Genomic DNA, 23,710 nt, shown 5'->3' with positions numbered 1-23,710 from the left:
CAACTGGATGCTCCTGTCCATTCACCATTTGTCCTAAAACACATCCTACTGTGCGATTTGAAGCGTCACATGATAAGATGAAGTCTTCTTCAAAATTTGGAAACATCAATACCGGACCAGAAACTAATCTCATCTTTAGTTTATCGAAAGCTTCCTGACATTCCTCCATCCATTGAAATTTAACCCCTTTCTTTAAAAGCTTTGTTAACGGCTCAGCTATTTTAGCAATATCTTTTACAAATTTACGATAATATGAACATAACCCAATATACGATTGTAATTGCTTCGTTGTATGTGGTGTCGGAAAATTTTCAACTGCCTCTGTTAACCGAGGATCGATTTGAACCCCTTGTTCACTGATCACATGACCTAAATATTTTACCTGTGTCTGCGCAAAATTATATTTTTCTGAACTTAATGTTAACCATGCCGACCGCAGTCTTCTAAAGTCTTCTCTTGAACACGATACATGTTCTGGTCTATCCTTCGAAAATACTATAATGTCATCTAGGTAAACCATACATGTCTTTGGCTTCAGTCCTCTTAAAATCCCATCTAATAATCGCTGAAAAGTTGCCGGTGTATTCTTCAACCCTAATGGCATGCGTATATACTGATAGTGCCCCCCAGGAACAGTAAAAGCTGTCTTTGCCCTATCCTCTGGTGCTACTTCTAACTGATGGTATCCACTTCGTAAATCCATCGTCGTAAAATACTTACATTGTCCCAGATTGCTCAATGTGTCCGTGATATGTGGAATCGGATATGTGTCCAAAATGGTTTTCGAATTCAGAAACATATAATCACAACAAAACCTATATTTCCTTGTACCATCCACCAGCTTCTTCGGTACGAGAAATACATTGCTTGAATATGGACTATCGCAATGCTCTTTGATTCCGTACTGTAGTTGTTGTATAAACTCCTCTAGTGGCGGTTGCATATGATGTGCTATCCTATATGGTTTCCTAAACACTGATGTACTATCCTCTGTTGGTATGTGATACTTCGTAATCGGTGTTGCCGGTAACCACCCTCCATTCCGAATAAATCGCTAAATGTCAATAACAATTCCTCCAACGTGACCCCGTCCTCTCCCTGCAAATGTTGTAATTTTCCTCTTAATTACGCTCCATCGACGTTTTGCTGATGGCTCGCCTCTAAATCCTCCATATTGAGGCCATTTTCATCAAAAAACCACAACAAGGCCATTAACAACCCTTTCGACAATCTAAAATCCGCTCTACCGAAGTTATCTATGCTTACAGGAACCCTTTAATCTCCTTCCACATAACTTGCATGAGCTGAACTCCTCCGCACAAAACAGTGCGCATCATCCAACTCCTCGTTACTTGAGAGTTGCTCCACCATGTACAACGTCTCCTTTGGTAAGTCCGTATTTATCGAAAACCAAACCACCTTCCCTGTACCTGCCGGTACGCATCCTGCTGATCGACCTTTAATGAATCTGTTCGCAGTTTACCTGGCGTCACCTTCACGTTAAGTGCGCCTTGCGACATTCGTTCCTTTGCAACCGTTTCCCCCATGCGAAACATTGTTCCACCAAGTTCCACTGTTTGTCGCCAAATATCTATCCTCGCACGATGTTGGCCAAGGAAGTCCAGTCTGAGAATCACCGAATACCCCTCACCTACACAAGGTAACACCTTTAATTACTCACTAAACTTAGTTCCTGAGATCACGAATTTAAGTACTGTCGTACTCAATGAATCCACTTTATTATCTCCCACCCCACGCAACCTATAGCGTGGTGGCTCAAGCCTTCTCCTGCTAACCAGGTCTAGACTAATAAAAGACACGTGTGCCCCCATGTCAAACAGAAACCTTTGTTCCCTTCCGTTTACCAAGCCCAATAAGCAACATTCCGTTTGTGCACCTTCAAGCACATTACCTAATTTCACTGGGACTGCTCTCCGACAGTTTAAGGAATCCCGTTCTCGTTTAACGGCTGCCGCCGCCGACGTTCCCCCCTACTTTTAGTCCTGCAGTTCGCTGCTCGGTGACCCATTTTCCCACATGAGTAACACCGCAACTGACGCTGGCATTGCCTCCTAATATGCCCTATCTGGCCACAACCAAAACATTAATTTCCGTTGCCAGAACTTTATGCTCCATCCTTTTCTTCGTCGCATAATCTACCTCCTCTAAGTACGTGGCAATCCTTAGAGCCGCCGCAAGATCACTGGGATTCTCTATTCTCACCCGACGTGACACCTCTGGCGGTACTCCCCACAAAAACACATCTAACGCCCTATTCTCGGCCTCTTGTAACAGCACTCCTTTAGTCTCCCCACTGTGTGACAGTTCGAACGTTTGTACATTCAATTTTCGAATCCTGTCTGAGAAAACCTCCACAGTCTCATTTTTCCTCATAACTAAAGCACTTAATTTTTCACGATAAAACCTGGTACTATTCTGTTCTTGGTACCTCCGGCGAAACCCAGCCTCAAGCTCTGAAAACGTCCCCACATTGTTCAACGTTTCATAGTACAATACGTACGACTTGGCATCCCCTATCGAGCGTGGCTTCGTCACTCTCAACATTACATCATCCGACCACCCATTGGCCTCAGCCATAGTGATAATGTCATTAAGGAATACCGACACATCCTCCTTTGCTTTACCCGAAAAGCGGTTAATCAATGCCGCAATTGCTGGGTCAAACGGTATATGACACTCCACGACCTGTAATTTACTTTTACCCAACGACCCTTCCACTACTTGCAATGCCTCAAATCTCTCTGCTAATTCTTCATATTTTTCCTTGTCCCTTATCCTCGCCTCTGATAATACCCGAATTTGCTTCGTTAGAGCAGCTACAGCTTTCGCTGCAGTCACTGCCACAGCCTCCACTGCCGACCGTGTTTCCACCATTCTTGCTTATAGCTCGACTGTTACCATTAATTTCACTCTGCTATTCCTTAAACTTAGTTCTTGCGGCGTATCATCGCCCATCTACATTCTGAACAACTGCGCGCCAAATGACCAAATTTCTTACAAATAAAACAACTCTTTGCCACCCACTTTGTACACGGTAATCCGTGATCTGTCCAGTTACAAAAATTACATCACTTAGGTGCTATGATATCATGTCCCCATTTCCCCTGTATCCAGATAAATCTACAGGCTCCTCCGGCCTCACAAAAGACAACTTGAAAAAGTCTATCCTAATTCATACATAACCCTTCAAAAACAGAAATGAATGACACATAAACAATAAATCAAACGTCACTCACCCATGCACATCGTGCTCGTGTGCAGGTGTACAGTCCTGCTTTCCTCCCTATACTGATATGGATGAACCCCTACCAAACGACAAGATGTAACAAGAAGTACCCCACCACCCATCACCAACGCAACCAAACACCTCAATTACCCCTCTACACAGGCACTCCTCAACACAACTTGCGCCGGCCGGAGTGGCCGAGCGGTTCTAGGCGCTACAGTCTGGAACTGCGCTACCGCTACGGTCGCAGGTTCGAATCCTGCCTTGGGCATGGATGTGTGTGATGTCCTTCGGTTAGTTAGGTTTAAGTAGTTCTAAGTTGTAGGGGACTGATGACCTCAGACGTTAAGTCCCATAGTGCTCAGAGCCATTTGAACCCAACACTACTTTCTCGACATAAGATGAGGGAGTGGAAATCCAGTACCAGCGTTCAAACTGGCACCACTTCTGACGCCACTGTTGCGGGGTCGGCGTGTCGAACCCGAGACTCCAAATGGCACAGCTGAAGCCGGGACTCACTGCGCCGTATTTTGTCAGAAAGCTGAGCAAGTTCAAGAGGCAGTGCAGAGTGATTCAGTGGTATTCCATAACATTCGTTTATTCAGATAATTTACAGTTCTCGATGAGTGAAGTGTAGTTTCGGTGTGCTGCCCGCGCGCTGTCCCGCGAGTCCAGCCAGCTCAGCAGACTCCTGGTATGCCGACGCCACTGCTGCCATAATCAAGGCCTCTAAGCTGGAAGTCAGCCACACTCTCCCAGTCGCCGCCCACCGATGTGTTGCGACTTGTACTGCTCTGCTGCCCGTGATTCCGGAGACTGCTACAGCCCCTGGTCCTCGCCACCCTCTACCCCGTTTGGCCTGCTCTGTCTGACTATTGGACGAAAGTGGCTGTACTGGTCACCTGTGGCCCTCGGGGTGCTGCTGCTCCCAGGACAGGACCAGGCTCCAACCTGTGCCCTCTTGTATGCTGTACTGCAACTTGCGGCTAGTGGTGCTTGTCAGATGGCAACACCTGCTGCTGTCTCTGGCGCTGTTGCAGCGCTGCTGCGCCTCTCGCAGCGAACGCCTTGCCCGGACCCCAGTACACCAGATGGGAAGAAATCGTGGCTCGTAGACTGGAGTGGAACCGAGCCCCTCCTGGGGCTGCTGCAGACCGCTGTCACTGCCCTCTTTCAGGCAGACCATGCGATCTCCTAATTCCAGGCTGCCATTCCCCCGAGGAGGAATATAGCCCAAACAAGTGCATAGAAAACAGAATGCAAGTTTATGCAGAATACTTATAACATTGCTGCCAGACTGGCCCCTATAAGCAAAGACCAGCTCAGGTCCATCCCGACACTCGACTGACCTGGCACTCTCTATCCCAAGCTAAAATAACCCATCTATTTATATCAGTTTTTCTCTCGCTTCTGATGTAGTGTCAGAGAGAGACAGAAACTATGGTAGGGATAAATTCCCACACGTCAGCTACTTACAAATCGCCACTCTTCGCTCTGGCCTAGTGCCCCACTTCAAACATCGCAATAACTTAAAGCACTACTGCAGTTTTCTGCCTCGTTGTTGCTCCACTCAAAACAAAATATGCGAGCAATACTGCTGTCACAGCTCTGCACCCATGAGTGCCATGTTTACCTTGCCTGGTCCGCTGGCTGTTGACTGTTACCACACTCTGCCAGCGGCCCCAAATTTCATCGCCCAAACGCGCCTTCAATGAATTTTGACAAAATTGCCCTTTCCATCGACTAGGACTAATACTAGCGCAGCAATTTATAAGTGGATTTTGTAAAAGTATACGGACGCGTTTTCTTTGACCCAACCCTCCCCTCTCTGTAGTGCTTTGTTTACACTCAAAACACGTAAAGGTATAAAGATACTCAAGATAAACTCTACTCAAAGTAAACTGGAAACGAGTGAAAAACGAAAACTAATAAATGAGCCAAGTGTTGATATAGTTTGTTTGTATGAATCATACCGTAGAAACAATAATTTCCACATATTACTGGGGATATGGTAACAACTAACGGCCACAGTGAGGAAGTGCCTGCCATTGTCGTTACAAGTAGGAAATTCACTGCGACAAGGGTACCACAGGTGTGTGACAAGCACATGGTCACAGTAGAATTGAAGTACGCCTACACAAAGTGGGTTTTCGTAAGTACGTATTTGCAATATTCTCATCCCACCGTACCTTGTGCAGATGACCTCACGGCAGTTGTTCTGTATGGACGAGTTGCGTGTCTGCTTGTGGCAACAGATGCGAATGCAAAATCATCTCTTAGGCACAGCAGGCAAAAAATGAACGGTGTGAGAAATCAGAGGACGCAGTACAGGGATTGGACCTCATTGTTTTAAATCTAGAAGGCCAGCCGAGTACACTGGAGGAACGAACAGGTATAGCCACTGACACGGATGTCACTTTAACAAACTGCATAGCAGCAGGTAAGATTAATAGTGTGCAAGTGCTCCAGGACCTGACATCCCGTGACCATATTGCAATTGTCATCGAAGGGGGAAATGACAACAACACAGGGAAACAAACAGAGGAAAGTAGGATTCGGTTAGACATAAAATAAACGGATTGGGATGGCTTGATTGCCTACCTTGCAGCATTTACGATGGAAACGCTTCCCCACATGATGCAGATTTGGGTGCGCAACCACTAACTGAACTCTTGCAAGCAGCACGGGACATTTGTATTCCTAAGGAAAAGGTAAACAGTCAGGCTACAAGCTCTTGGAGCCTAAAACTTTCCACGCTGAGGCGCATGTTAAGATCGACAAGAAGAGTAATCAGAGCGCACTGCTAGGCTCCATGAATACAGAGAAATTAAAATGCGCTACAAAACATTACTTCGAAAACTAAAAGCATCCATGAATACAGAGAAATTAAAATGCGCTACAAAACATTACTTCGAAAACTAAAAGCATACAGTAGGAGAAATTTTTACAAAGTCAACTGCAATTTCACATGTGGCGAAGACCGTATAAATTATTGAGTGGAAAGATTAAGGGACCTACGAGGGCAGTTCAATAAGTAATGCAACACATTTTTTTTCTGAAACAGGGGTTGTTTTATTCAGCATTGAAATACACCAGGTTATTCCCCAATCTTTTAGCTACACAACACTATTTTTCAACGTAATCTCCATTCAATGCTACGGCCTTACGCCACCTTGAAATGAGGGCCTGTATGCCTGCATGGTACCATTCCACTGGTCGATGTCGGAGCCAACGTCGTACTGCATCAATAACTTCTTCATCATCCGCGTAGTGCCTCCCACGGATTGAGTCCTTCATTGGGCCAAACATATGGAAATCCGACGGTGCGAGATCGGGGCTGTAGGGTGCATGACGAAGAACAGTCCACTGAAGTTTTGTGAGCTCCTCTCGGGTGCGAAGACTTGTGTGAGGTCTTGCGTTGTCATGAAGAAGGAGAAGTTCGTTCAGATTTTTGTGCCTACGAACACGCCGAAGTCGTTTCTTCAATTTCTGAAGAGTAGCACAATACACTTCAGAGTTGATCGTTTTACCATGGGGAAGGACATCGAACAGAATAACCCCTTCAGCGTCCCAGAAGACTGTAACCATGACTTTACCGGCTGAGGGTATGGCTTTAAACTTTTTCTTGGTAGGGGAGTGGGTGTGGCGCCACTCCATTGATTGCCGTTTTGTTTCAGGTTCGAAGTGATGAACCCATGTTTCATCGCCTGTAACAATCTTTGACAAGAAATTGTCACCCTCAGCCACATGACGAGCAAGCAGTTCCGCACAGATGGTTCTCCTTTACTCTTTATGGTGTTCGGTTAGACAACGAGGGACCCAGCGGGAACAAACATTTGAATACCCCAACTGGTGAACAATTGTGACAGCACTACCAACAGAGATGTCAAGTTGAGCACTGAGTTGTTTGATGGTGATCCGTCGATCATCTCGAACGAGTGTGTTCGCAAGCTCCGCCATTGCAGGAGTCACAGCTGTGCACGGCCGTCCCGCGCGCGGGAAATCAGACAGTCTTGCTTGACCTTGCGGCGATGATGACACACGCTTTGCCCAACGACTCACCGTGCTTTTGTCCACTGCCAGATCACCGTAGACATTCTGAAAGTGCCTATGAATATCTGAGATGCCCTGGTTTTCCGCCAAAAGAAACTCGATCACTGCCCATTGTTTGCAACGCACATCCGTTACAGACGCCATTTTAACAGCTCCGTACAGCGCTGCCACCTGTCGGAAGTCAATGAAACTATACGAGACGAAACGGGAATGTTTGAAAATATTCCACAAGAAATTTCCGGTTTTTTCAACCAATATTGGCCGAGAAAAAAAATGTGTTGCATTATTTATTGAACTGCCCTCGTACTACACTGAAGAGCCAAAGAAACTGTGACATGTACCTAATATCGTGTAGGGCCCCTGCGAGCATGCAGAAGTGTCGCAACACGACGTGGCATAGACTCGACAAACGTCTGATGTAGTGCTGGAGGGAACTGACACCATGAATCTTACAGGGGTGTCCATAAATCCGTAAGAGTACGAGGGGTTCTGAACAGCATGTTGCAGGGCATCCTGCATATGATTAATAATGTTCGTGTCTGGGGAGTTCGGTGGCCAGCGGAAGTGTTTAAACTCAGAAGAGTGTTCCTGGAGACACTCTGTAGCAATTCTGGACGTGTGGGTGTCGCATTGCCCAAGTCCGTCGGAATGCACAATGGACTTGAATGGATGCAGGCGATCAGAGAGGGTGCTTACGTACGTACCACTAGAGATGGGCAAAACTGTTCTTTTCAGAGATCAGATCAGAACTGTTCACTCCCTTAAATGAACTAGCTCTTTTTCATGACTCACCACTCATTCACAATAGAAAATAAATGGAAGGCACATTGCCCTTTAAACTTGGTTTATTCCAGTACTATACCTGTATTTTGATCTTATTTGATCTTATTTTGAAGTAACACAGATAATGAGTAAGAATTTTGTATTGTTTATTGAAATTTCCACGATATGACAAAGTTTTTGATTACTGATTTATTTTGCACTATCGTGGTTTTGGCTTTGTAGGTCAAAGACGAAATAGTCATAAAATATCTGACATGTCTGAATGATTGTAACATTGTGACAATCATTCAGACATGTGATAAATATTTCACCTTTGCACTTGATAATGGCTACAAAGCTAAAATAGCATGCTGATAACGACAGTTTAGAGTGCCCCGCAAAACATACCTCCACATCTAAATAGTGATAGTGTGAAATGAAGTAATAATGAAACCTAATCAAATGGTTGCATTTTCATTCATAAAGTACAGTATGACTGCAGTCCACAATGAAGGAAAAATCACTGATAGGTTTATATTAGAAACGAACTCCGATGCAGAGGCGCTGAGTGAAGCAGGTCGAGCCGCGAGCTGTATTACTGCGTGAGCTAAGACTGCAGAGACCAGAGTGACACCTGAGTTGCTTTGCTCAACGCTCTGGCTAGAGTCGAGAACGGTGGGGTGAGCGTTGAGTGGGCGAGTTCCTAGGGGGGGGGTGGGGGAGCGGTGAATGGACACCAGTCACCCGCTCCGAGACAAATCGTCCGTTCTCTTGCGAGCAGGTTGTTGCAAGTAGTTCTTATGTTCTCCGCTAGGAGGCTCTCTGTCCTGTTGCTTGCATCAACTGCCCAGAGGGCAGGAAGTGCGACTGAAACGATCGCCGACGGAGTGCGACGCTAAGTTAAGGTGCGCCAGACACTGCACGCGGCAGAGGAAGCACAGAGACGGCACAGCATATGTGAAACACAAAATCCAATGGGGCACTGCACAATGCAGACAGCCAAGGTAGAAGCAGGGCAGAGGCCAGCGCTGGCTGTGTTGTGTGGCGTGCAGTGTGCTCTGACCAGCAGAGGCCCCGCTGATCTGCTCCGACTCTCTCTCTCTCTCTCTCTCTCTCTCTCTCTCTCTCTCTCTCTGCTGTGGGAAACGTTTGGAGCTACCGTTCTTTTTTTCTGAATCACTGATTGTTCACTCCTTTGAAAGATTCAACTCTATGAATCAGTTCAGGAGCGGATCCCCCATCTCTACGTACCACATGTCAGAGGTGAATCTAGATGTATCAGGGGTCCCATAGCACTCTAACTGCACATGCCCCACTCAATTACAGAGCCTCCACCAGCTTTAACAGTCTCCTACTGACATCCAGGGTCCATGGATTCGTGAGGTGTTCTCCATACCCGTACACGTCCATCCCCTCGAAACAATATGAAACGAGACTCGTCCGACCAGGCAAAATGTTTCCAGATATCAACAGTCCAATGTCGGTATTCATGGGCCCTGGCGAGGCATAAAGATATGTGTCGTGCAGTCATAAAAGGTACACGAGTGGGCCTTTGGCTCTGAAAGCCCGTATCGATGATGTTTCGTTGAATGGTTCGCACGCTGACACTTGTTGATGGCCCAGCACTGACATTTGCAGCAGTTTGCGGGAGGGTTGCACTTCTGTCACGTTGAATGGTTCTCTTCAGTCGTTGTTGGTCCCATTTTTGCAGGATATTTTTTCCAGCCGCAGCGATGTCGGAGATTTGATGTTTTACTGGTTTCCTGATATTCACGGTACACACGGTGAAATGGTCGTACAGGAAAACCACCATTTCATCGCTACTTCGGAGACACTGTGTTCCATCGTTCATGTGCTGACTATAACACCACTTTGAAACTCACTTAATCTTAACAACCTGCCATTGTACCAGTAGTAAACGATCTAACAGCTGCGCCAGAAACTTGTCTTTCATAGGCGTTGCCTATGGCATCGCCGTATTCTGCCTGTTTACATATATCTTTATTTGAATATGCGTGCCTTTACCAATCTCTTTGACACTTCAGTGTATAATGTCCACAACTCGTAAGGAGGATGGGTCAATGACAGCTGGATGGTAAGAGTCAGCAAAATATCTGCTAACTGCCCTACTTCCTGATGGCAAACAGACGCAGATACTAAAACACATGCACAACTTAAAAGTGAACTAGATAACGGATACGACAATCAGACGTTGGTGATACCTTTCGCTCAAGAATAAGTTGCTGTCGCAATTGCCAAGCTCAAAACTGGAATGGCACGCAGAGGTCATGTGGATGGTGGGTGCACTGAGGTGCCACATTTGACAGAGTTACTAAACGGGTCATAGAGAATAGGTGGGATTGCGGATATATGGAAAAGAGTAACGGAAATATGGAAAAGAGCAAGATCAGCAGTGATTAAAAAAGGGAAAGGATAAATACCTGGTATCACTGAAAAGCTATAGATCTATTTGCTTATTAAAAATCTTGACCAAAGTTCAGGAACGTCTATTCCGTGATCGGTTGCAAGCGCTCAGAGAGCTCTTGGAACTAAGCCAGTGTCAGTATGAATTCAGAAAAGGGAAGTATATAGATGATCCGGTTGATACAGCTCTTCAGATTGTAGAAAATTCGACAACGAAGTATGCCGTCGCGCTCATGACTGATATCGCAGGCGCATTCGACAGTCTTTGGTGGTCTGCGATGTTTGCACGCCTTCTCGATCTCAGGGTCCACAAATATTTGTACAAGAGCTCTGCAGATTATTGTAATGGACGTAGTGTTCAGTGGCTTGCAAGGCAGAGCAAGGTAATCGAAAAAGTTACCAAGGGCTGTCCTCAAGGCTCCACAAGTGCTCCACTGTTCTGGGATCTTAGTATTGACCCCTGTTACATCTATTAGAGGGGCTGATGACATGCTAGTAGTTGTGTCTGCAGACTCCAGAGAAAAGGCGAATGACATGCTTGCTCAGATGGAGCATTGGGGCAAGAGCAACAAACTGACTATAGTAAAACCACATAAATATTTCCGAAAGGAAGACTTTGTTTTGCTAGAAATTCTTCCCTGGGGCTTGACGGAATACCTGTAAAGCGCAGCACAGTTGTAGATATTGAGACATTCTTCAAGACGAGAAAAGAAACTTTCTAGAAAACGTAAAATCTGTTACTCAGAAAGTGACCAAAACTTGTGGACTATAGTGAATATGAAGCATATCGGATATCTAAAAGGCAACTCCTTAACTTTCAGTCTGTAAGATCAAGTGGACACTCTGAGAATCAAAACAATGTCAACAGGACACAAGAAACGTATATATATATGGCCAGCCACAAGGTTATGCATAGACTCGAGGATTGCCGAGGCACTCACATACCAGGGTGGGTGATGTAGACTAGTGTAGCAACAATAGGTTTGGAAGTAGGTGTAGTTTTAGTTGGTCGTCGAGTTCTTCCGAGGCTGCCAGTAACATATCGAGTAATGTAAGTTGGAAGTTATTCACTTGGAACTTGAGGTAATTCCTTTTGTTTAATGTTTTTTAACTGATCCTTATTTTTCAAATGTTCTGTTTTATTTCTACATTAATATTACTACTGGCTGCTGTAACATGATTTACTACTACATAAATAATATAAAACTTTGGATGTCATCATAATTAACTAATATGTGCGACATATTTAGAGTTTCCAGGTAACAGGTCTAAAATAAATTGAATTGAACTAAAGTGAACTGAGTAGAATTGTTCGAGGGTTCTGTCATCGCAACAAGGTCGTGCAAACCTGTCCGATTTCACGCGTGTCGGCTGGTCCTACGCAGCTGTGACTCCTGCTGTGTTGGAACGTGTGGACACTCTCATTCGAGGTGATCGACAGATCACAATCGAAAATTTCGCTGTATAACTGGACGTCTCTGTAGTTAGCGCTGACACAGTCGTCCACCAATTGGGTACTCATACACTCCTGGAAATTGAAATAAGAACACCGTGAATTCATTGTCCCAGGAAGGGGAAACTTTATTGACACATTCCTGGGGTCAGATACATCACATGATCACACTAACAGAACCACAGGCACATAGACACAGGCAACAGAGCATGCACAATGTCGGCACTAGTACAGTGTATATCCACCTTTCGCAGCAATGCAGGCTGCTATTCTCCCATGGAGACGATCGTAGAGATGCTGGATGTAGTCCTGTGGAACGGCTTGCCATGCCATTTCCACCTGGCGCCTCAGTTGGACCAGCGTTCGTGCTGGACGTGCAGACCGCGTGAGACGACGCTTCATCCAGTCCCAAACATGCTCAATGGGGGACAGATCCGGAGATCTTGCTAGCCAGGGTAGTTGACTTACACCTTCTAGAGCACGTTGGGTGGCACGGGATACATGCGGACGTGCATTGTCCTGTTGGAACAGCAAGTTCCCTTGCCGGTCTAGGAATGGTAGAACGATGGGTTCGATGACGGTTTGGATGTACCGTGCACTATTCAGTGTCCCCTCGACGATCACCAGTGGTGTACGGCCAGTGTAGGAGATCGCTCCCCACACCATGATGCCGGGTGTTGGCCCTGTGTGCCTCGGTCGTATGCAGTCCTGATTGTGGCGCTCACCTGCACGGCGCCAAACACGCATACGACCATCATTGGCACCAAGGCAGAAGCGACTCTCATCGCTGAAGACGACACGTCTCCATTCGTCCCTCCATTCACGCCTGTCGCGACACCACTGGAGGCGGGCTGCACGATGTTGGGGCGTGAGCGGAAGACGGCCTAACGGTGTGCGGGACCGTAGCCCAGCTTCATGGAGACGGTTGCGAATGGTCCTCGCCGATACCCCAGGAGCAACAGTGTCCCTAATTTGCTGGGAAGTAGCGGTGCGGTCCCCTACGGCACTGCGTAGGATCCTACGGTCTTGGCGTGCATCCGTGCGTCGCTGCGGTCCGGTCCCAGGTCGACGGGCACGTGCACCTTCCGCCGACCACTGGCGACAACATCGATGTACTGTGGAGACCTCACGCCCCACGTGTTGAGCAATTCGGCGGTACGTCCACCCGGCCTCCCGCATGCCCACTATACGCCCTCGCTCAAAGTCCGTCAACTGCACATACGGTTCACGTCCACGCTGTCGCGGCATGCTACCAGTGTTAAAGACTGCGATGGAGCTCCGTATGCCACGGCAAACTGGCTGACACTGACGGCGGCGGTGCACAAATGCTGCGCAGCTAGCGCCATTCGACGGCCAACACCGCGGTTCCTGGTGTGTCCGCTGTGCCGTGCGTGTGATCATTGCTTGTTCAGCCCTCTCGCAGTGTCCGGAGCAAGTATGGTGGGTCTGACACACCGGTGTCAATGTGTTCTTTTTTCCATTTCCAGGAGTGTAGTTGTGTGCCCCCTGAGTTCCCTGCTGCCTAACAGAAGACCATAAAGAGCAACGAAGGACCATTTGTGCGGAATTGCTTGTGCGTTACGAGGCTGAGCGTGACAATTTTACGTGAAAATAATCACAGGCGATGAATTATAGGTTCAGCAGTTCGAACCGGACTCTGAAGGGGTTATTCTGTTTTATGTCCTGCCTCATAGTGCATTAATCAACTCTGATGTGTAGCGTACCACCCTCAGGAAATTGAAGGGATGACATCAGCGTGTCCGTCGCCACAGAAATGCAAACGAACTTCTCCTTCTCCATGACAAAACAAAGCCTCACGCAATTCTGCACACCCGAGAGGAGCTCACAAAACTTCATTGGACTGTTCTTCCTTATCTACCCTACAGCCCACATGTCGCACTTTCCGACTTCCATCTGCTTGGCCCAATGAAGTATGCACTCTGCGGGAAACAGTACGTGGACGTTGGAGAGGCTATTGATGCAGCAAGACGTTTGTTCGGACGTCGGTCAGTAGAGTGGTACCATACTCTGCCAGTATGGTGGCGTAAGGCCGTCACATTGAACGGATAATGCGATAAAAAATAGAGTTTTGTAACAGAAATTTCTTTGAATCTAAGTTTGGAGTATAGCGTTGTATGAAAACGAATCATGAGCTGCGGTAAAACGGGAAAAGAAGAGAGCTAAGGCGTCTGAAATGTGGTGCTTAGACAGATGTTGCAAAGTAGGTTAGGTGGACTGGTAAGATAAGAAATGAGGAGGTACTTCACTGTAGAGGAAGGCATAGATTGGGTTATATCCGATAAATATTGGAAGACATTGAGAGCAAGTGCTACTCTGAGATGAAGAGATTGACGCAGGAGAGAAATTCGTGGCGGGCTTCATGTGCCTCAAAGCCACCGCGTGGTATTCAATTTCGCGGTGGGCAGTGGTTATAATAGGTTCCTGCATCGTTGTATGTACACCACATAAACAATGATTTGGTTGAAAATTAAAAAACCATTGTAATTACACTCCTGGAAATGGAAAAAAGAACACATTGACACCGGTGTGTCAGACCCACCATACTTGCTCCGGACACTGCGAGAGGGCTGTACAAGCAATGATCACACGCACGGCACAGTGGACACACCAGGAACCGCGGTGTTGGCCGTCAAATGGCGCTAGCTGCGCAGCATTTGTGCACCGCCGCCGTCAGTGTCAGCCAGTTTGCCGTGGCATACGGAGCTCCATCGCAGTCTTTAACACTGGTAGCATGCCGCGACAGCGTGGACGTGAACCGTATGTGCAGTTGACGGACTTTGAGCGAGGGCGTATAGTGGGCATGCGGGAGGCCGTGTGGACGTACTGCCGAATTGCTCAACACGTGGGGCGTGAGGTCTCCACAGTACATCGATGTTGTCGCCAGTGGTCGGCGGAAGGTGCACGTGCCCGTCGACCTGGGACCGGACCGCAGCGACGCACGGATGCACGCCAAGACCATAGGATTCCACGCAGTGCCGTAGGGGACCGCACCGCCACTTCCCAGCAAATTAGGGACACTGTTGCTCCTGGGGTATCGGCGAGGACCATTCGCAACCGTCTCCATGAAGCTGGGCTACGGTCCCGCACACCGTTAGGCCGTCTTCCGCTCACGCCCCAACATCGTGCAGCCCGCCTCCAGTGGTGTCGCGACAGGCGTGAATGGAGGGACGAATGAAGACGTGTCGTCTTCAGCGATGAGAGTCGCTTCTGCCTTGGTGCCAATGATGGTCGTATGCGTGTTTGGCGCCGTGCAGGTGAGCGCCACAATCAGGACTGCATACGACCGAGGCACACAGGGCCAACACCCGGCATCATGGGGTGGGGAGCGATCTCCTACACTGGCCGTAAACCACTGGTGATCGTCGAGGGGACACTGAATAGTGCACGGTACATCCAAACCGTCATCGAACCCATCGTTCTACCATTCCTAGACCGGCAAGGGAACTTGCTGTTCCAACAGGGCAATGCACGTCCGCATGTATCCTGTGCCAACCAACGTGCTCTAGAAGGTGTAAGTCAACTACCCTGGCCAGCAAGATCTCCGGATCTGTCCCCCATTGAGCATGTTTGGGACTGAATGAAGCGTCGTCTCACGCGGTCTGCACGTCCAGCACGAACGCTGGTCCAACTGAGGAGCCAGGTGGAAATGGCATGGCAAGCCGTTCCACAGGACTACATCCAGCATCACTACGATCGTCTCCATGGGAGAATAGCCGCCTGCATTGCTGCGAAAGGTGGATATACACTGTACTAGTGCCGACATTGTGCATGCTCTGTTGCCTGTGTCTATGTGCCTGTGGTTCTGTCAGTGTGATCATGTGATATATCTGACCCCAGGAATGTGTCAATAAAGTTTCCCCTTCCTGGGACAATGAATTCACGGTGTTCTTATTTCAATTTCCAGGAGTGTATTATAACGACTCTACAAAAGGAAATGCTAACATTCAGTCCATATTACATACATGTTTAGAGCAATTTAACCATCTACATCTACATCTACATGATTACTCTGCAATTCACATTTAAGTGCTTGGCAGGGGGTTCATCGAACCGCAATCATACTATCTCTCTACCATTCCACTCCCGAAAAGCGCGCGGGAAAAACGAACACCTAAACCTTTCTGTTCGAGCTCTGATTTCTCTTATTTTATTTTGATGATCATTCCTACCTATGTAGGGTGGACTCAACAAAATATTTTCGCATTCGGAAGAGAAAGTTGATGACTGAAATTTCGTAAATAGATCTCGCCGCGACGAAAAACGTCTTTGCTTTAATGACTTCCATCCCAACTCGCGTATCATATCTGCCACACTCTCTCCTCTATTACGTGATAATACAAAACGAGCTGCCCTTTTTTGCACCCTTTCGATGTCCTCCGTCAATCCCACCTGGTAAAGATCCCACACCGCGCAGCAATATTCTAACAGAGGACGAACGAATATAGTGTAAGCTGTCTCTTTAGTGGACTTGTTGCATCTTCTAAGTGTCCTGCCAATAAAACGCAACCTTTGGCTCGCCTTGCCCACAATATTATCTATGTGGTCTTTCCAACTGAAGTTGTTCGTAATTTTAACACCCAGGTACTTAGTTGAATTGACAGCCTTGAGAATTGAACTATTTATCGAGTAATCGAATTCCAACGGATTTCTTTTGGAACTGATGTGGACCACCTCACACTTTTCGTTATTTAGCGTCAACTGCCACCTGCCACACCATACAGCAATCTTTCCTAAATCGCTTTGCAACTGATACTAGTCTTCGGATGACTTTACTAGACGGAAAATTATAGCATCATCTGCGAACAACCTAAGAGAACTGCACAGATTGTCATCCAGGTCATTTATATAGATCAGGAAGAGCAGAGGTCCCAGGACGCTTCCCTGGGTAACACCTGATATCGCTTCAGTTTTACTCGATGATTTGCCGTCTATTCCTACGAACTGCGACCTTCCTGACAGGAAATCACGAATCCAGTCGCACAACTGAGACGATACCCCATAGGCCCGCAGCTTGATCAGAAGTCTCTTGTGGGGAACGCTGTCAAAAGCTTTCTGGAAATCTAGAAATACTGAATCAACTTGAGATCCCCTGTCGATAGCGGCCATTACTTCGTGCGAATAAAGAGCTAGCTGCGTTGCACAAGAACGATGTTTTGTGTACCATGGGGGATCAGTTCCATCTCTTACCATTTTATGAGGTATGAATCTCTCAATTGCTGTTGCTACTATATCTTTGAATTTGAGCCACATCTCGTCTACATTTGCATAGTCAGTTCGGAGGGAATGGAGATTGTCTCTTAGGAAGGCTTCTAGCGACACTTTATCCGCTTTTTTAAATAAAATTATTTTTCGTTTGTTTCTGGAGGATTTGGAAGAAACGGTATTGAGCCTAGCTACAACGACCTTGTGATCACTAATCCCTGTATCAGTCATGATGCTCTCTATTAGCTCTGGATTTTTTGTGGCTAAGAGGTCAAGTGTGTTTTCGCAACCATTTACAATTCGTGTGGGTTCGTGGACTAATTGCTCGAAATAATGTTCGGAGAAAGCATTTAGGACAATCTCGGAAGATGTTTTCTGCCTACCACCAGTTTTGAACAAGTATTTTTTGCCAACATATCGAGGGAAGGTTGAAGTCCCCACCAACTATAACCGTATGAGTGTGGTATTTATTTGTTACGAGACTCAAATTTTCTCTAAACTGTTCAGCAACTACATCATCGGAGTCTGGGGCTCGGTAGAAGGAGGCAATTATTAACTTAGTTCGGCTGTTCAGTATAACCTCCACCCATACCAATTCTCACGGAGTATCTACTTCGACTTCACTACAAGATAAACCACTACTGACAGACACAAACACTCCACCACCAATTCTGCCTAATCTATCTTTCCTGAACACCGTCTGAGACTTCGTAAAAATTTCTGCAGAACTTATTTCAGGCTTTAGCCAGCTTTCTGTACCTATAACCATTTCAGCTTCCGTGCTTTCTATTAGCGCTTGAAGCTCAGGGACTTTCCCAGCACAACTACAGCAATTTACAACTTCAATTCCGACTGTTCCTTGATCCAAGCACGTCCTGTATTTGCCATGCACCCTTTGAGATTGCACCCCACCCCGTACTTTCCCGAGGCCTTCTAACCTAAAAAACCGCCCAGTCCATACCGCACAGCCTCCGCTACTCGTGTAGCCGCCAGCTGAGTGTAGTGAACTCCTGACCCATTCAGCGGAACCCGAAACCCCACCACCCTATGGCGCAAGTCAAGGAATCCGCAGCCAACTCGGTCGCAAAACCGTCTGAGCCTCTGATTCAGACCCTCCACCCGGCTCTGCACCAAAGGATTGTGAGCTCTGCCTTCGTCTCGGAAGGAAGACCGGCAGCCTTCACCAAATTAGATAGCCGCTGGAATCCAGAGAGAATTTCTTCAGATCCAAAGCGACACACATCATTAGTACCGACATGTGCCGCCACCTGCAGCTGGCTGCACCCTGTGCTCTTCATGGCATCCGGAAGGACCCTTTCCACATCAGGAATGACTCCACCCGGAATGCACACGGAGTGCACTCTGGAATTCTTCCCCTCCTTAGCCACTATATCCCTAAGGGGCCCCATCATGCGCATAACATTGGAGCTCCCAACTACCAATAAGCCCACCCTCTGCGATTGCCTGGACCTTGAAGGCTGAGAATCATCCTCTGAAACAGAGCAGGCAGCTGCATCTGGCTCAGCCAGAGACAGTACCTGAAACCTGTTTGTCAGACGCACTGAGGAGGCTTTCTGATCACCCTCCGGGGACGTCTTTCGCTGCCTGCCACGCCTTGGAACGACCTCCCAATCAACCACAGGCGAGGCCTCAGCCCCACTGCAGGCAGCAACTGGGGCAACCACAGTGGCAGACCGATCTGGGGACAGACGGGACGAGGTTGACATCCTCGTGATACCCAAGTCCGGCTCCCCACAGTGGTGCCCATTGGCAACAGCCTCAAGCTGCGTGACCGAAGTCAGCGCTGCCTGCAGCTGTGAGCGAAGGGATGCCAAGGGGGTGGCAACTGGCCCTTAACATAGACAAATGTAATCTATTGCGAATACATAGAAAGAAGGATCCTTTATTGTATGATTATATGATAGCGGAACAAACACTGGTAGCAGTTACTTCTGTAAAATACCTGGGAGTATGCATACGGAACGATCTGAAGTGGAATGATCATATAAAATTAATTGTTGGTAAGGCGGGTACCAGGTTGATATTCATTGGGAGAGTCCTTAGAAAATATAGTCCATCAACAAAGGAGGTGGCTTACAACACTTGTTCGACCTATACTTGAGTATTGCTCATCAGTGTGGGATCCGTACCAGATCGGGTTGACGTAGGAGATAGAGTAGATCCAAAGAAGAGCGGCGCGTTTCGTCACAGGGTTATTTGGTAACCGTGATAGCGTTATGGAGATGTTTAGCAAACTCAAGTGGCAGACTCTGCAAGAGAGGCGCTCTGCATCGCGGAGTAGCTTGCTCGCCAGGTTTCGAGAGGGTGCGTTTCTGGATGAGGTATCGAATATATTGCTTCCCCCTACTTATACCTCCCGAGGAGATCACGAATGTAAAATTAGAGAGATTCGAGCGCGCACGGAGGCTTTCAGACAGTCGTTCTTCCCGCGAACCATACGCGACTGGAACAGGAAAGGGAGGTAATGACAGTGGCACGTAAAGTGCCCTCCGCCACACACCGTTGGGTGGCTTGCGGAGTATAAATGTAGATGTAGATGTAGAAGTCAGCCCTCATCCGAACGCAGCAATCACAGTCCCTGTCCATTCTAATCGATGTTGAACAACAGTTACTGAAACACGAGTCCGTGCCTAGATAACGCAAGGGCAACACGCAAAGAATGTATGAACTAACCTGTACAAATGCCTAATGACTGCGCTACAATCTGCCTGAATTTACGACTAACTAAAACTCGAAATTACGCCTCCTATACGAAACTCACACTCAGGGAGCACACTGGCTGTGACCAACCGACACTGGCCGTTCAAAACAAAAACAGAAGACAGGCGACTACGCGAATTTACACTATTCAGGTACTAAAGCGCGATGCTACAACTCTCAAATACTATAATACGCCCGAAATTTAGGAATTAAACAATGCAAGTACTCAAAACACGCAAAGAAATTAAGAATTAATCTATGTAACAAATAAGTGAGCTAGGAGTATACGACTTGCTGCTGGCAGCTGCTTATCCAACAGCGGAAGGCAATCTGTAGTCCTCTTCTTCAGGGCAAATTATTTATTTTTTATAAAAATTAAATGGCTCTGTAGTTCCTTTGTTCAGTCCAAATTATAGAATTTTTACGGATTTGAGAGTATCTACTGTCACCCCTTTCATCTTGGCTAATTTTCTCTCGTAAGACTTTTCTGTAAGTGTTTTGTGTTTCGCATAATTTGTTAAGCTGTTTTTCAAATATAACAAGATAAATTAACCTATTTTTTGGTATTTTTCATTGTAATTAATATTCTGCAGTTCAGATAAAAACATTTAAAAATACGATGTTAATTTTAAAATATTTAAATGGTAAAAAAACCTAGGAATTCTGATACGACGAACGACAAGGGTCGGTGGGCTACATCTACTAGAAATAATAAATGTTAGAGAGGGCATTATTATCAAGAACGGAGAGGCAGTGGAAGTTGTGCTGTGAGAGGAGATGGAGTGTGTGTACGTGCAGAATCGTTGGGACGAGTTGGTACTGATACCAATATGTCAGAATTGGCAACAGTTTTGGAAACAATTGGCTTATTGGAGTCGAGTTTTCGAGATGTGTTGGATGCACTGGCGACATTCAGTGTGGGAGTGGAATTTTATGAGATTGTATAGGATTCAGTTAGCAGACGGTAAGTGAATGTGCTAAGAGAGACGGGGTGTACAGTTGAAGACTCTGAAGCGACACGTAGAAAGTGGGTGGAGCAAATGAAAGTGACACCGGTATGAGAGAGGATGGTTCGGATCAAGGCTTGAAAGATGTGGAGAATGATTGAGAGGTGCACTTCTTATGTACGGCTGGTTAGTACTGTAGGCTTTCTGATGGGGTTTTCATGACAATTTATACCCAATAGCTAGCCCAAGTCATTTCAGTGTGTTAGTTCGTGGGGTAAGAGGGTTACAAACGGTAAGGCAAAAATCGATGCAGTGGAATAAGCGGATGTTTTGTCCTATAGTAATTGCCTGTAGTTTGAAAGAGTTTATGTCGAGGACCACGTCTCTGTAGCCAAAGAAATAAATACTCGAAACTTTGGCAATCTAAGGCAGTTAAAATGCTGTCACAAGAAACTTCCTCCGACTGTGCTTCACATGTCATCGGAAGAACAAAGCGGAGGAAATGAGCGTGTGAAAAATACTTTGCAAGAACTAGCGGTCAACAAGCGCTGAGAGATACAGACTTTTCCGTACCTGGAAGAGACACGCAAGCAAAACTTCCCGCAGTGTGGTTTCTGTGAGCATCTCAGGATGCATCCTGCCCCATTTCCGGCAAAATACTTCGCGCTATTGCCCCTGTAAATATGCGCGTGGCTAGAAAATATCTTAATTTCTAGCAACGTATCAATTACTTCCATGACATCGGTGATACGCATCTAAGGGTCCCACAGTGTTCTAGCAGAATCACCTCGTGTGTTACGTTCCTAACATGAACATGAACGCGTTCATGCTCTATAGAGATGGGATGTTGAGAGCTGATAACACAGTTACGGCGTCGGCAGCGATCAAGATACTGTCTAGTCCAAGCAGCCTGACGAACTGAAGCGACCTCTCTCTTTCTCTCTCTCTCTCTCTCTGTGCGGTAAACCGTGACGTCTTCTGAGCTAGGAAGTTTGACTGTTCTGCATGGATATCAAATGCAGGTGCTTCGCAAATATTCGACTCTTCCAAAAATATTTCAGTCGCATCGGGATATTGGATTTGCACGACCGTCATTAATGTATTGTTAACGTTTGGAATTCGCTTTTGGGGAACAGACGAATGTTTTAGGAAGTGTGTAATGAGAAAAAAGGAATTTCCAAGTTCTGGTCCATCTGTTGAGCTGGGGTAGTAAGGAATCGTTCATTCTATGTATCGGTTATTATTAAGCAGTGAACTTTTTGCTTCAAGAGAAAAACGATAATTGCTCGGAAGAAGCTCCAGTAGGTTAAGTGATTTCTGAAATACTGGAGGCTGCAGAATTTAGCTGCACCACAGCATACATATATCCGCCAAAAAAAGGCGCTGAATATGAAGAAGAGTTCTACCCTGCTTCCAAGAGTGGTGCAATGATCGATGGTGAAGGCTCCGATACAGATTCTATGGCAGCGATACTGTATTTTGTCTAGTTTAGCCACTACGATGAAAGGTCACAGCGTCATCTGATTGAGGTCTAATCAACTATTGACGTATTGTGAGCACCGTGGAGGAACGCGCTCGTCACGAGGTATGGGCCAACGTACGGAGACTGTTCATCGATTGTTTTAGTATCGAAAGAAATTATTAACATTTATAGTTGCAAACCACCGTGAGGTGCATGGCAGAAGATATTTCCAGATGTAACACACGTTATTGTTTCCTTCCGTCCCATTCACATATTGAGCGTGGAAAGAATGATTTCTTAAACGTCTGCACACGGTGAAATTAATCTTGTCTTCGCGGTCCCTAAGTCAGTGATACGTAGGGGGTCCTGTATATTCCTAGAGTCTCTGTAAGCAGGCTTTCACTGGATAATTTGCGTTTATCTTCAAGCGTCTGCCAATTCAGTTTCTTCGACATCTCTGTGATTCTCTCCCTCGTGTCAAACAAACCTGTGATTATTCGTGATGTCCGTGCATGTATTTGTTCAGTATCCCCTGTCAGTCTCAGTTTGTACGTCTACTACACACCTGAGCAATTTTCTGGTAGGACTCGGACAAACGTGTCGTAAGCAAGCTCCTTTGTCGACTGGTTGCATTTCGCTAGCATTCTACAAATGAACCGAAGTCCCCCACCTGCTTTGCCTACGACTGGGCCTATTTGATCGTACCATTTCGTATCCCTATGGGTTTTTACATCCAGGTATTTATATGAATTGCCCTGACTCAAAATAAATGAGATTGCTTGTATTACTAAGAAATTATTTGCCTTGGAGCATTATTATGTGGTTGTAACTGTAGACTGCTTGTAGAAACAAGAGCGCAGGAGAACGAAAGCTACATTTTTCACACATTGCAGCTTTAATAAATAATGTATTAAGAATATGGTGTTGAAAACCTTGTCGTCTACGCATACAGATTGGCTCGAAATTTTTGTCATTCATCTGAGCAAGTCTTAGCGGGCACAGAACAGTTGACATGGAGGGCGAGGAAAGTAAAATTCATCAAGGTATCGAATCAAAGAACCATTACCCTCAGACAACAGTTCATATCTCCGATACACAACTCCTGCCGATGAGGATCCTAGTGCTGGTGCTTACGAATTACACCCATCGTCTTCTGGGACCCAAGTCTGCCCTTTCATGGTTGCCGCTCAGTTCCGTGACCCACATAACACTGTCCTTCTGACGAAAATGGCCACATAGCCATTGACAGATTACGGCAACCATTTGTACGACAAAGCAAAATTTTATGCTGGAGCTGCTGTCTGTTTCAATAGAATTTTGCTCCATCATATACTCATCTGTCAAAGTTCATTAAAAAGAAGATGGTTCATTTACGTCCCGTTTGCAAGTATTATTCCTTTTCCCACAATTCAGTGCCC

This window comes from Schistocerca piceifrons, chromosome 3 (assembly GCF_021461385.2).
Source record: "Schistocerca piceifrons isolate TAMUIC-IGC-003096 chromosome 3, iqSchPice1.1, whole genome shotgun sequence".
Lineage (NCBI taxonomy): Eukaryota > Metazoa > Arthropoda > Insecta > Orthoptera > Acrididae > Schistocerca > Schistocerca piceifrons.
Note: the sequence above shows the minus strand (reverse complement) of the source record.